The 14,186-nt window shown below is 39.7% G+C and overlaps 1 protein-coding gene across 16 annotated transcripts in view; it reads left to right on the top strand.

Annotated features, from left to right (window-relative positions):
- mef2cb (myocyte enhancer factor 2cb) overlaps positions 1-14,186 on the top strand; it is a 92,200-nt gene that overhangs the window by 28,280 nt on the left and 49,734 nt on the right. Inside the window, exon 1 of one of the 16 annotated variants that reach the window (XM_088630655.1) lies at positions 11,339-11,442. The exons of 14 other annotated variants lie outside the window; for them this stretch is intronic. The gene's annotated coding sequence lies outside the window, so the exon portion shown is untranslated. Of the gene's footprint in view, positions 1-11,338; positions 11,443-13,882; positions 13,906-14,186 lie in introns of those variants that run through there. One more of the 16 variants, XM_088630656.1, reaches the window with a different exon arrangement.

Genomic DNA, 14,186 nt, shown 5'->3' with positions numbered 1-14,186 from the left:
CAACCTCTTTATCCTTCAAGACTAATAACAAAATAAACCCTGGCAATGAAAACAGTGATCAGCCTCAAATACACACAAGCCCTGTAGGTTAATTATACGTGTAATTAGATGTTTATTTGTGATAACACACAGCAGGAATAGGGCATGCAATCCAGGCTGAAGACGACCTAGCGGTGGAGAGCTTTTACAATGCAGGGGAAAGGGAGGGCTTTTAATTCTGAAAGTAGCATAGTTTGATTCTTTCTCAAGACGGGGGAAATTAGGATAAGAAATAATTATGTGAAATGTGCCCGGTTCTTTGCCCACAAGTATCTGAATGGAAAAACTCTGTGGCGCTCAGAGCTCCGTGCTTCGCTATCATTAGGCAGGGGACAGTGGAGGTTATGTGAACGTTGCAGCTGCAAAGAGAGCCCTGGGATTTGTAAACTCTGGTCAGATCTGAATCCTGCCAACTTGAGCTACTGCAGCAAGCCTTGTGAAGTTCACTTTGCCTCTAAAAACAACAAAAAGCCATGTTAAACATGATTATGCGCGCTACTTTGGGAAGCTTGTAGCGTTTGGAAGAAGGTTCTGAAGCTGTTTGGTTTGATAATGTTATGATGAAGCTATGTAAGCTATGTAATTATGAAGCAAAGTGAAAATAAATCCAATGAACAGGAAAGTACTAGTGTGGCAAACAATGTAGACTGCTTATTTGTGAGACTTTTTTAGTGAATCGTTTAAGAAAAAAAAATGCGACTGGAGGAGCTCAGTCCTTTTTCTTACAATATGACAAAGTCAAACTTTCCTGTCACCAGTGGAGATCATATACGGTACAGCACTGACTCCGATGCAGCTGTGAAAAACAAACTGCAAAGGAAGTTATGCAAATGATTTTGTGCCTGACACCATATCGAACAACAAGGCATAAAAAACACGAAACATCACACAGTTCTTTTACAAAAGGGAAGAGCTGAAGAGTTAAGAAAAGGAGAATATAATATCAAGTTGCTTAAGTTTTGAGAAACTCGGCACTTGCTCTGTGAGAATAGGGGCATAATGTATGCTGTGATTTTCTGTATATCTATCTTTAGGGAGGCATACAAAACTGGCGGAATTAACCATCCCCAAGTGCTACCTCGAGTACAAGAAAGCTCAGTAATGTCTGAAACAGCACTTGAACCAAATGACAGGAGAGTTTTGGTTAGAGGGTCAGCTTTTTATGATACAGTGGTTTTGTGGAGTAGTTAAGTCATCTGCAGTGATAAGAGGGATTCTCCTGAGCTGAAAATTAAACTGCTGTAATTTAATATTTGAGCTTTTCTGAAGGGTTAAACAGCAGTGAGCATTATCAGATAAACCATCTCTCAGCCTCGGTTGAGGTTTCTTTGAAAACTCTGCAGTTTTGATTTTCTGCAGCTGTGCAGGGTCTTTAATCATATACTATCTTTTTTGGAGCTTTTTCCTAACATATGTTAATTGGCTGCTCTCTGTGACAAATTATGAGCACTTACTTTGATGAGGTTCAACTGTGATCATGTTGGAGTCGAGCATGTAGAGTTTCCAGCCCCTGCTGGTTCCTCAAACCACTACAAACATCTGTACGTCACTCTACTGCTGAGTAATGAGAGGACTGGGTTGGCTGTGGTGGTTTTTTCATTTTCCAAAGTGGTGCGTAACGAAGCAGGATCTCTATAGCTTAGATGTTTCATTACTTCAAAACGTGCCTTATAAACTGCCTTTAGGAGTATGCTTGCTTACAAAGTACTGAAACATTACTCCTATATATGGAACAGAATTATTGCACCACATTCATATACAGTATCAGTGAAGGGAACCGTATAGGATAATAGCAATCATCAGAAAATAACACTAATGTAATAATACATTCAAGTAATTCTTTAAAAACAAGAAAAAGTTTTAAATGTCATGTTGCACAAAGTTCAAATGCAAGCAATGGGCCAATGTAAGAAACCAAAAATCAGTTTTTTAAGGAGTAGTTTTATTGATGATAATATAATTTTGCATTTAGGATGATATCATGGCTAGGCAAGTTCGGCTCTTTTCAAAGTATTTTAGCCTCTTACTGTCACTGTTGGCCAGAGAAATGGAGCCATCAGAAATGGCCTCTTCACTGAAGAAAATGAGTTTGAGACTGGGGAATCTTCCAGCTATGCTTCTGTTATTCTTATTTTGAAAACATTTGAGCTTTCTTGATGGATGTGTACAGTACATTGTAAACTCAGTAGATCTCATGTAATAAAGGCTGAGGTGCTCGCCTACAGCTGGGGTTTGGCTTCTTGCGACAGGAAGACGGATTCAGAAAAAGACTGTGAGCTGTTTGTATTGCTGTGTTTTGTAATGCTGCCATGTAGAGAATTTCGATTTGCTTAAGGCTCCCCTGAAACTGAGAAAAATGACAAGGGGAACTTGGTATGAACCAGTGAGTTCTGCGAAACGGATTATAATATAAGTGAAGGGGGAACAGCAGCAATCTGGAATGCTGCCTTGCAAAAACCGTGCTATTGTTGTGAAATAGATTATCAAGGAAGAAAAGACAGCAAAATGTAACATCTGCATTATTATAAAATGTTAATGCTAATATTACGCTGTTACCCGTTACAGCATGAAGTTGTACTGCTCCCTGTTGAGCACATATAGAATGTTTAAATTTCTTATCTTCTGTATGTAGATTTCTGTATCAAACAGAGTCATACATAACTAGTTTAATTCGTCAAATCTTGGACAAATGTCTGAAGAAAGAAGGTGTGACAATTGCAGCTGTTTCACAGAGTGTCAAGGTGAGGGAGTTATTAAATGAAAATCAACAAGAAGATGCTTAGTAAAGTGAAAAGGAAATGTCTTGCACATTCTGCGCGAAAATGACTGAGCTGCTGCGAGGAGTGTGCATACAGCACGTTTGATGACAACTGGATGCATGAGAATATTTTAAGTAAAAAAAAAAATTACAAGCCGTGAACAGCTTTTTTTATGGATGGTTAAAAAACAGAAAAATCTTTCCCTCTGCGCTTGCCATTATTGCTCACAGTGCTACTAGTAACTAGCAAGATTAAAAGTGCAGTGTGACATGACGCCAGATTTCTCAGTGAACGTGTGTGAAAATACATCAAGCAACGTGTCACTGTAGTCTCCTTTCAGTTTCTTGCAGTAAAAAAAGAGGCCTGGAGTCTAGCTTGAGCCTAGTATTTTCCGTTTTTAGTGCACACCTATTGGAAAATTTATCCCATTTGTTCTTCAGAATTGCGCCGAGGGAATTCTGCATTGTTCAGGCTGTTCTGAGCTTTTGTATAAAGGAAGCCAGATGTGAACAGAGAGGGCCGTGGACTCGCAGGGTAGTTTGCTACTCTGCTGAATAGCACACAGCTCTGGGTCTCCGTCTGGCTTCTCCGCGTACCTGCCTGATTTATTGATGGTGTCGCCCGGTTAGACATGGGAGCTCTTCTTCATAGCTTACTGCTGAACATATGTGACAAAATTGGACCAGAAATTAAGGTTAAAAAGGTTAACCCAACACGTTACGCTCTGCTGGTACTTGTTTGAAGCTCAGTGCTGTTGACATGACTTGTGTGAAAAAATAAACAAACTGTAGGAAAAGCACAATCTTTTCCAAGTTAGAAATATTGCAAACGTTTTTTTCCAAATATAGATCTGCAGTGAGAATGAATATGAAGGAAGCATAAATTTCCTGATTTAATTCATATTCTAAGATAAACTGGTTACATGTTTAATGGAACCTTTTTTTCCCAAGAAATGAAAGTATTTGAACACCAAATAAATTCTTTTGAAGCCGCCTGACTGTAGACATTCAAATACAAAACAAATGAAAGAAAAAACGCACAAGTTAAGCTCATGCCCCTTTTCTCATGACATGATAATTAGAAAGGAGTGACTATAAAGTGCTAAACAAGCAGAATTTTGTTCTACATTCTCTGAAACCGCTGTTCGATTACAAATACAAATTCATCATACTTCCTCTTTTGTCTGTCTTCACTCTCCGAGAGCTACTGCAGGAACAATAAAAGACAATTAAACTCCAAATCATTATATTAGTTGACTAGTAATAAACAGTTATACCAAATGGACTGCAATATTGGGAGCCACAGAAACAAAGACAGGAACTTGGCAGCCTGAAGAATCTGTGAGGCCTGTAAAGCCTAGAGCCTTAATTGGGGCCAGGAGGGAACATTTAATAATTGCTGTCAGAAGATCAAATTTAATTCTCTTTTTCACAGGACTGCTGCAGGGTAGAGTTAAACAAATTGTCATCTGAGATTTAAAAATGAACAAAGCTTTAATTAGGCTGATTAGGATGCTGGAAAAGTGAGATGAAGTAATCGGAGGATCATCTAACCATACTGCTCTGCGTTTCATGGTGTGTGACACTGCCTTCCCACCTCTTTGTTCCAGATAAGGAGCATATCAACTCTTGGTGAACATCCAGAATACTACAGAGCACTGTCGTCTTTGGCAGATAACATAATTAGTTGAATATGTTATTGTGTTTTTGTGAAGTTTATGTGACCTGACAAAAATATTCAAAATGATAAGCCTTTGAATGGTATTGTTTTAGTTTTATAGTTTTTTCCAGTAATCTGAGACTTCTGTATGGGGATAAACCTTAAAACAGCAAATCATTTTTCAATTAAACCTGGGATTCTCAATGTAACTTAACCTAGGCTGTGCCTGGTCAGAGACAGAAAGAGTCTTGCACATCTCCTTCAGAGGTTTCTGTGTCTGCTGTGGAGCCTTGCAGTGCTCGTCTAAGCAGTGGTTACACCTGGATTCAAGTAGTCGATCTGCGATGTGCGATAGTGGTTTCATGCTCGCTAACACTACATGGGCTTTGCTCTGTGGTAAACACCCCATAATAGCTGAAGCACGTTCCTCCAGGACACTGAGGGTGAAGTCAGCTTGTCAGACAACAGCACGGAGCAAACAGCTGAACTGATTGGGCCCTGCAGAGTCACTGCAGACCAGTTACCTATCCCAGTGCTTGACTAGTACATGGTCTGGTAATGCAAAGTGAAGTCAGTATGTTGCTCCTTGGTAGGGAGGTAGCCTCATTTCAGTTTCATTCTCTAATTCTTTTCGTTCATTAATCCCATAAAAAGCTTGTCAAATCAAATGTATTTTCATATAGCATCCTTCAATGCAGAACATCTTTGGTCAAAACTCAAAACTAAGGTTTACAACCTGTTTGTAGAGGCTGAAAACAATAATAAAATAATAAGCGCATTCAAATAAAATTATTTTTAATTGTTCTACTAAGGCTTAAAATAACTAAAGTCTCAAGCTGCATAATGTCGAACACAAACTTCATGAACGGACAGCATAACAGCAAAAGCGTACCTGTTGTGTCAGAATTTGCGAATCACTGAGACTGTTCTGAAACTTCTGAAATAAGCATCTCTTGCAGATTTAAAGGAACAGATCATGAGGAGTGTTGTTTGTCAATGTAGCCGTTTAAAGTCAATGTGATGATTCGCTGTGTACTGAATTTAGAGCTGGAGTGTGTCTGGTTTTAATAGAGAATACAAGAAATTGAAAAACTCAAGCTGTGAAAGTGTAAAAGCATGTGTAAAACCTCTGTATCCATCACATCAAGCATAGGTTTCAATCTGGCTATATTTCCGAGATGCTACAATGCAGGTGTAACTACAGAGTTTAAGTGAAACACAAGAGAGTTCAGAAACCATTATAATCTTTCACTCTAGTAGATTGCATAATAACATTTCCATTAAATGTAACATTATAAGGGTCATAGTTTTACAGTTCAAACCTTTTATACAGTAGTTATTCATGTCTGAATCCCAGTTAAGCACTCTGTAAGGGCAAGTCGCTTGTGCTACATGCCAAGAATGGGAATGTTGAAAAATACGCCTAGAAAAATGAAAGTCAGCATTTTTATTTTCTTATTATGATGTCTTAAGCTGGCATGTAGACAACAAAAAAGGTCCAAGGATTGGACTATGAGGAACACCAAACTGGTCGTCTTTACCAAGGTGGTAGACCAATCCAAAACATGACCAAAATAGGAAACATGAGACTACAAGTGATTTTAAAGAATCATATAATCAATTGCATCAAATGTAGCTGAAAGACCTAACAAAACATTACAAACCCTCAATAAGAAAGAGGCTTCTATCCTATGGCCTAAACAAAGCTCCGACAGAAAGTTCTCTAACAAACTATTACTGTATTTTGGGCGCAGCTCGAAAGTGTTTTTCTCTATGTCCGAAAACAAACCGTCTTATAAGAGAGGACCAGGGGTAGCCAGCGCTTATCCTGGAGATCTAAACACTTGGAAGAATTTTGTTTGATTATCGTGATATCGGTAACAAATTTAAGAGACCATTTGAAAGAAAAAACGCCAGCACCTTATAGCTCTCAGATAACCTGACTTATTCAAAGCAGTTAACTGACTAATTTTCTCCAAAGTCACGCATTTCAAGCCTTTACAAACTGCTGATTTAAGGAGGACCTCTAAGATGCTCTTGTCATCTCCGCACTACGCAGTCGATGACTGTTGGGCCATATCCCTGTCTCCTGAAGTGGGCAGTGTTCTTGTGTGTCCCTCGTGCTCCCTGTGATCTCGACTTGGCTCATGAAGTTGCCATAGGGGGGTTAACCTCCCAGAGCGCAAATCTCACTGCTCTGTTTGGCTAATTCTTCTGGCAGCCTTTTTTGGGTAAAAACAAACAATGTGAGCCTGAGCAGAAGACCCTCGCGACAACATACAGCGCAGACAAAACAGCTGATTAGGCCGCCCGCACGTCCTCTCCTTTGGGGTTTGCAGCCGCATTCCACAGCTCCTGCTCCGAACCGGCTGACACCGTTTCGTGTCCTTTTGTCCTTGGGAAGTTTTGTGATGGGAGCGGCGAGGAAAGGGATCGTGGAATGAGATCTGCCAGCCTGCCAGCGCGCAGCGGGCCTGTGTTGAGAGAGGTGGCAACATCAGGCTGTAGCTTTCGCGAACGAGAAAAATCCATCTAAAAAGTGAAATTTTAAGGGGGTCAATTTTTAATTTTCTCCTGCCGTGTACTTTTTTATTAAATCAAAAGAACGTATGTGTGTATCATTTCGGAGGATTTTTGAGAGATATAATTTGACTACACTCCCTTTTCAGTTTAGTTTTTAGGATGCTGTAGGAATCTGCCATCTTAAAAATGATGGGAATTTGATCTGGCAACTTTTTGGTCCTTTTTTATGACCGTTTTAGTCATGTTTATTTTTTTTTATTAAAAAAACAAAAACACGGCACGTGGACCAGATTTTCTGATGTTTGCTTAGCTAATGAAAAGTCTGAAGTTTAAAATATCTCAATAATATTCAAGCAAAGCATTGTGATATTTAAAGCAAAAGACTTATTTCACTGCCTGTGTCCTTGTTAGGGCTTGACTTGCTTTTTGTAGGCATAACTGATTATTGAGATTTGTGTGTCTGTGATATTCCATATTTTTTTAAAATGTAATTGCAATGAGATGGGTGTACCACGTACATCAGAGTTTCAGGTTTTGGGCTGAAATTTTGAAAGATGACTAAGATGCCAGTAATAAAAGGCCTGTAACCCGCACATGTTTAATAGCAGAGTGCCCTCTTTCTGTTTTTATGCGCTATGAATACTAGTGTGTGTTGAAAGGAACGTACTTTTGAAAGATGCATAGGCAGTTTAAGCAAGTGATCCCTTTCAGAATTATTTAACCGGTTTTGCCACTGATCAGTGGAGAAGTGGGTAAAAACATTGCAGTTTAGCTTGTGAAAGAGTGCCCTGTGAGGCACAAACTTTCTTTTTCCTAATGCTTTAATCTACCATAAGAACTCAAAAGACCTATTCACAGAATTTTGTCCAACAGAAATGCAGTTCATCCATATTTTCACACTTTAAGTAATAAAGGCTTTGGTTATACTAAGGTAAATGCGCTGTTTTACACATATGTCTTGATAAGGAGTCTTCAGTCTTTCTAATCAGGAATGTACAAATACAGTATTTTGAAATGTTAATGAGAGAATATCGTCTATTACATCTCATGTAAAATGCAACACAAATGAAAAGTTGAATTGGCTTGCTTTTTTATTTTACACTCATCACATCAGCTGCTTAGTCAGTCCTTAGCCCTTGTATTATGGCTTTGAATTCAAGATGAGGATGGTAGATGTACAACTAAGACAAAGATTGAACACGTTTATTTAGTTCCATTGCCAGGAATTCATTGCCACCCTGTAATTGCTGTAGTTTAAGACAGCTGTTCCTCGCTGCGCTGAGACTTCTCTCTCTACAAAACCATTAAGCCCAAACCCTAAAACCTATTTACTCTTTATTTTCCAGTTAGGTTTCTTTATAAAAATTCACAACTTGACCCCCTTTTAATGGAGCACAGTGACACACTTATGTTTGCAAGGAAATATATTACATATACACACTGTAGCAGGCCTCTGGAACAGTGGTTATAAGGCTTTCAAAGAGCATAATTAAGGAGCAATGTGAATCAAGAGACATCAGCCGTTACTTAGAGCATGGCGCTAGGAAATCGGCGTGGATGTGTTGATCTGTTTAGCTACTGTCGGTGTTTTGAAACCCATCTTGGCTCGTGCCCCCTGATTGACTGTTTTTCAGAAGAAGACAGTTTGTGGATCATAGCGGCGGGAGCAGAGTCAGACAGTTTTTGTTAGGGAGAAGGAAGTGGGGGAGTTTTGGTTCCCATTTTGCACTTTCTGGAACAGTTTAGGGAAGGAAGCACCTTTGCACCTTTTATTGTTTGTGGTTTGTGATGTCACGTCCTTCCGTGACCACTCTGTGCATGTTTCCTGCCATTCTGTTCGCCTGCGCCGAGCTCGTGGGGGTAAAGGGACTGCAGGGAGCTCAGAAGAGCTTGTCCAGTGGGCTCGCTTCCTACATCGCCGTCCAGGCACCCGTCCGTCACTGCTGCAGGCCCGGGCCCGCGCCGCGGGGTCCTCTGGAGCATGCCCGCTTCAGCTTCCTCTTTTGCTCAGTAGGAGCTCTTGATTTTTTTTTTTTTGGGGGGGGGGGCATATTTTATCTGAAAGGAGCTCCGGGCACGCAAAGGTGTTATGGGACTTTCTTAGGTTACTTTTACAGATTTGTTTTTTTTAATTGTTTCACAAAATTCAAGCGGGTCGCACGAGGGCCGGACAGTTTTACGGGTACGAACGTTTGTTTGAAGGATAAAGAGAGTACAGAGCAATTTGGCTTACACACAGTATGCATGCAAGTTTTAAGTGGTTGTATCACATTAAGCAGAGTGATGCATTTCCTTGAGCTGCTTAAAATTGAATTCAATTATCCTATATTTAGAGCAAATCATCAGGAAACCTACACAAACTACAAAGAGTATTCACAGGCTAAGAGGTTTTAGGTCAGTTTTCTTATATCACGTGGACTTGCATGGGACACTTGGTAGGCAGCTCTTCATCACCACAGTATCTTCCTTTGGCAGGCATGGGGAAAGCATGCCGAATGTTAAGAAGCATTGACTGTAATGACATTAGGCTTCCAAGGAGCTGGCACATGCTCAGATCAGTGATTGACCATCTTGATTAGCTGTGCCTGAAAGAAAATAACATGAAATAAGCCTGTTAATAAATAACCCTTTGCAAACTGTTTTGGGATTACATTAGCAAGATGCACATGCGAATGTGTGTTGAACCAATATCCACATTTGGATTGTTAGGATCCTAAATAAACTCTGTTAAAGACGTCTTTTTCTTCAAGGAAACGAGAGTTTATTTAAAAAGAGTGAGGGTTTATTTAATGTATCGTACACCTCCTAAAAGGTTTACTTACTGTACTGTAATATGTTATTTCAAATCCTTATAACCGCATTTCCTATGAGGATAGAGGATACTGCCTTTTTTCAAATGTGTGTTATTACTAAATGCATTGCAGATGTGCTCAAGAAGAAGGCATGTGGTAGCAGTAACGAACCAGTAAAGTTCTAGGAAAAACATCCCAAATCTTGGTATAATCAATCATCTTCTGATACATTAAGGTTAGGCGTACAGAATTTTTTGGTTAGTGAAAAAAAGCGTTGCAGAAGAAAAAAGGTGGAACGCGAGTCCAGATCTTGTCTGTACCATCACCTGAAAGAAGACTCTCGTCATCATTTAGAACAAAGGGCCCTGTATTTAAAAGCCCCACTGGTTCCTACTTTTCGATGTAGAGCCCAGAGTTTTTAATAGAAATATGATGCACCTCGCTGAATGCAATACAGCATTAAAAATATTTCTATCTGTCCTCTTCCTCATGTAGATACAAATCTCGGTTGACGTACACAAGTAAAAGAAATTCAGAAACAAAGAACTGAAACTAGGAAAAAACCTGCAAACTTCTTTTTTCTTGTTAAAAACAAGGGTTTGGGAATAAGGCATGCTATCTCAGAATTTTTTCTTTTTTTTTACTGAAGAGCCTCACCAAAACACCCCCTTTTCAGTCCCCTCACTTCACACATGTCAAATTTAATAAATCAAAGACGGTTTTAAAGCTTCAGCATTTTTAAAGCTTCCAAACGACGTCGCAGGTCTCCAGCCTCTGACAACTGCCTTTTGTCGTTTCTTGCCGATAACATATTGCGTGCAAGAACTTAGCTCAGCGCTTCATTAGTTCTCTAAGTTGAACCTTTTTTTTCCTCCATCTCGCTAAGAAATAAAAGACTTGATTAGCAGGTGGGAGGAACACACTATCCAGATAACCTTCCTGGGAGAAGCCTGGCTCCCTGTTCAGTGCTTTTTAAGGCTCGTCTTTTTTTTTGTGTGTCTCACTCATGTGAAGGATTGTGATCTCTTAAAGCCCCACTGCGTCTCTTAAGCCACTATCCCTGACCTTCCACCTGAGCAGCAGCTTATACGGGTGTGAGGCAGTAAGACGATAGTGCCATCAGCTTCACTCCAAAGAGCAAAAAAATAGATTTCACCACATGCATTTGCTGCAGATTACAGTACTGGTTTATGGCTTTGGAGAAAGCCTGTTAGGCTCCTCCACCTCCTGCATGTGCTGGAGTTGTATCTTTCTTGTCTCTTCCTGCATATGGAATCCAATATAAAGAAAAAAAACTTCTGACCTGTTCCATCTGGTAGTTTTCTGTGTGTCGAATTTCTTATTAGAAAACGCAATGCAACACAACACAAATGGAGTTTTCCTATACCGCATGTGACTCTCGATAACAGCAGCAAGGTTTTGGAAATGTTTTGAGGAAACCCGTGTCTTAATGTGGGAAAGATCATACGTATCGTATTAAGTAGCATTTCACCTCAGTTGCCTGGAATGGGAGTCAAATCTGGGATTAAAGGTTGGGGACATCGGCTTACTGTTACATAAGCCAGTGTAGAAGTGTGCTGGTACTGTGAGAACTACAGTAGAGTGACATTAATGGAGAATTTCACTGTGCTGGACAGGGGGAACATAACAGCCACCCTTCAAGACCTGAGGTACCAATTCTTATTATTCTTCTCTTCTTGTGTTATCAGGAGAAGTCAAATTGGTAGGCTCATTTAGGTGATGCATATTAATTTTGTGTAACAGAGCTGTTAGTCTCACTAATATCTACACTGAGGTTATGAATTTGCATGGCTTCTGCAGTGAATGAAATATGATTAAATGCTGAGTTCAGAGGGGGAATTTTCTGTAAGTCAAACTAAGTGATAGTGATTTCATACTTTAGGGTGTAGTATTGCTCTCCTCGATACGCTGTATTTAACAGCTAAGTGCTGCTGTATTGTATTTACTAACAGATAAAAATCTGACTTATGCCAAATACGTTGATAGGTTTTCAAATTAAAATTATTGAAACTTCGATAAAAGGACAGTATTGTAAAATAAAACAACATTATATACAATTGCTCACATAAGTACTGGCGCCTGTTGTCTTTAGTTAATTCATTAGAACACTTTTGATTACCTTTTACTATGATGAATAAGAGGTGTTATTGGCATATAAGAGAATCTAATGCATGAAATTAATTTCTGAATAGCAGTGAAACACTAAGTGTCTGCTTAAGTGTGCAGCTATACGATTTTGTTCTAAAACTAAACCAGAAAAGTAGATTATCGTGCATGGACAAACATAATCTTATAATTACATTGCTTCCCTTTACAGATCTTAGTTATAGAACTAAAAATTAATTGTAAGCATAAACTGACATTTAAATGTGTCATTGAAATCGTGACAAAATAGCTAATTGTTTATTGCCAAACTTAGAAGGTTATGTGTCCAGTGAGCTAAATGCTGTCTTAATCGGCAAATCTGAATACGAGATTCCTGAAGGTTAATTGAAAATAATGGATAAAAGAAAATACAAAGAAGCTAAGAGTTAAAGGCAAGCACCATCAGAATGGTTCATCAGAAGTCTGAGTATCACTTCACAAGACCAGCACAACAGTTGCTGAGCAAGCTGAGCCATACATAAACATAGATCAAGGTTCCAAAGGAAGTTCAGGCCTTATTTTCCCCAATTGCTTCTAAAGCAGGGATCTGAAGGGCTCTTTTTAAAAGCAGGTTCATCCATGTGCAGATGAAAAGGCAGTTAATTGTGCCTCTGATGTTCTCTGCGGTGGCAGTTCCATCATTAGCTGGTGCCTTCCTGGGGACAAGGATTCTTGACATGGTCGTGGAAAAAAACACCAAGACCAATATGTGACTGAAATGCCGCCTAGAACAATAATCCAATGATCAAAATCACACAGCCAAATCATCAGTAGAGTTTCTTCTTGTATATAAATTTGTCCGGTATGTTTTTTTTCTTACATGTATACACCCACCCTATTTTTGAACCTGCTGCGGTGTGTTTATCGTATGTGGACTCGCAGACCTTTTGACCGCACACGGGGAGGAGAACGGAAAGGTAGTCACAGACTCCTCCACCCTGCCTACCATCAAGTCAGTCATCTTTTAACACGTTACAGACAGTACTGCCTCCTGCCAGTGTCAGTCGGGGCTGATTGGAGAAGAGACACATTCCTCACCAACAGCAGCACAAGTCTGCAATTACCCGAGAGGCCACAGGGGGCGCTGTGCTGTCGAGAGCCCAGAGAGCCCTGGGTGACTCTGCCCTTGGGGAATGTTGGGATAATCCTGGTCACAGTCAGCTAAGGAACCCACAACATCTGTATCGTAGAACCCAACCTGCAATGACTGCCTTTACTGGTTGAGCCACAACAAGAGATTCTAGACAGGAAAAAGGATAAAAGTGCTGGACTGGCCGTTAGCATCACCTGACTGTGGCTGAGGCAGCCAGGAAACCCACTAGTCTCCGTGTAGTGCAGTGCAAGACTCTCGCCCTGACAAACTGGAAAACATTTCACACCATGGATGCTGAAAAAACTGTGTTCTGTGAGCAAGAACTAAAGAAGAATCAACTGAGTACTATCTTTGTGTGAATGAAGGCTCTTGTCCATAAATATGGGTTTGTATTTTAATTTGATGTGAATACACATTAATGTCATGCAGAAGTATAGTATTCACCTTTGTCACAATGTAAGGTTTGCATCGTTTGTACAGGAGAGAAATCTTTTGTCTTTAGGCATATTACTAAGGAACTTAAAATAACAAGCCATTTCAGTCTACTTTTGTTTGAGATGGAGTGAGCAATGGACTGCGATGTCAATAGAAACTCAGTAGAACAGAAGCAAAACCATTTTAGTTTCCTTCCTTTCTTTCTGCCACTACTTTCTACTCCTAGAAACCCCACTACTATTACTAATGACAATAATAACAGAAATGTAGTTTACAAATCAACTAAAAACTAGAAATTATCTCACAATATGCTTTTTTTTCTCTGATGTCTTTTAATTTGCATCATTGCTCTGAGGACTTCTCAGTAAGGCTTCTGACTTCCTCCCCTGAGTACTGTCTAATGTCAACACCAAGTTTGTTCCACGGTCAGCACCTAATGGTAAAAAAAAAATCTTCTTGCCGCCTAAACATTCTAAGAAGGCTTTAAGTTCCCTCTAAACACCCAAGTTTAATGTGAGAACGTTGTTTGATTTCCTGGGTTTCACCTCAGCTTTCAAGCATGTTTTTGTTTGTTGAAGCTGAGGGAAAAAAAGTATAATGCACAAAATGTACAGAAGCATATACTAATGTTTTGTATACAAAAGGCATTTCTTAAGCGCTGCCGTTATAGCTTTTCAGCTGTAGTAGGGGTTTCCTAGCCGTGGTTTTCCAAGGTGAAAA

This window comes from Lepisosteus platostomus, chromosome 4 (genome assembly GCF_059453375.1).
Source record: "Lepisosteus platostomus isolate fLepPlt1 chromosome 4, fLepPlt1.hap1, whole genome shotgun sequence".
Lineage (NCBI taxonomy): Eukaryota > Metazoa > Chordata > Actinopteri > Semionotiformes > Lepisosteidae > Lepisosteus > Lepisosteus platostomus.
Note: the sequence above shows the minus strand (reverse complement) of the source record. Positions and strands in the feature narration are given on the sequence as shown.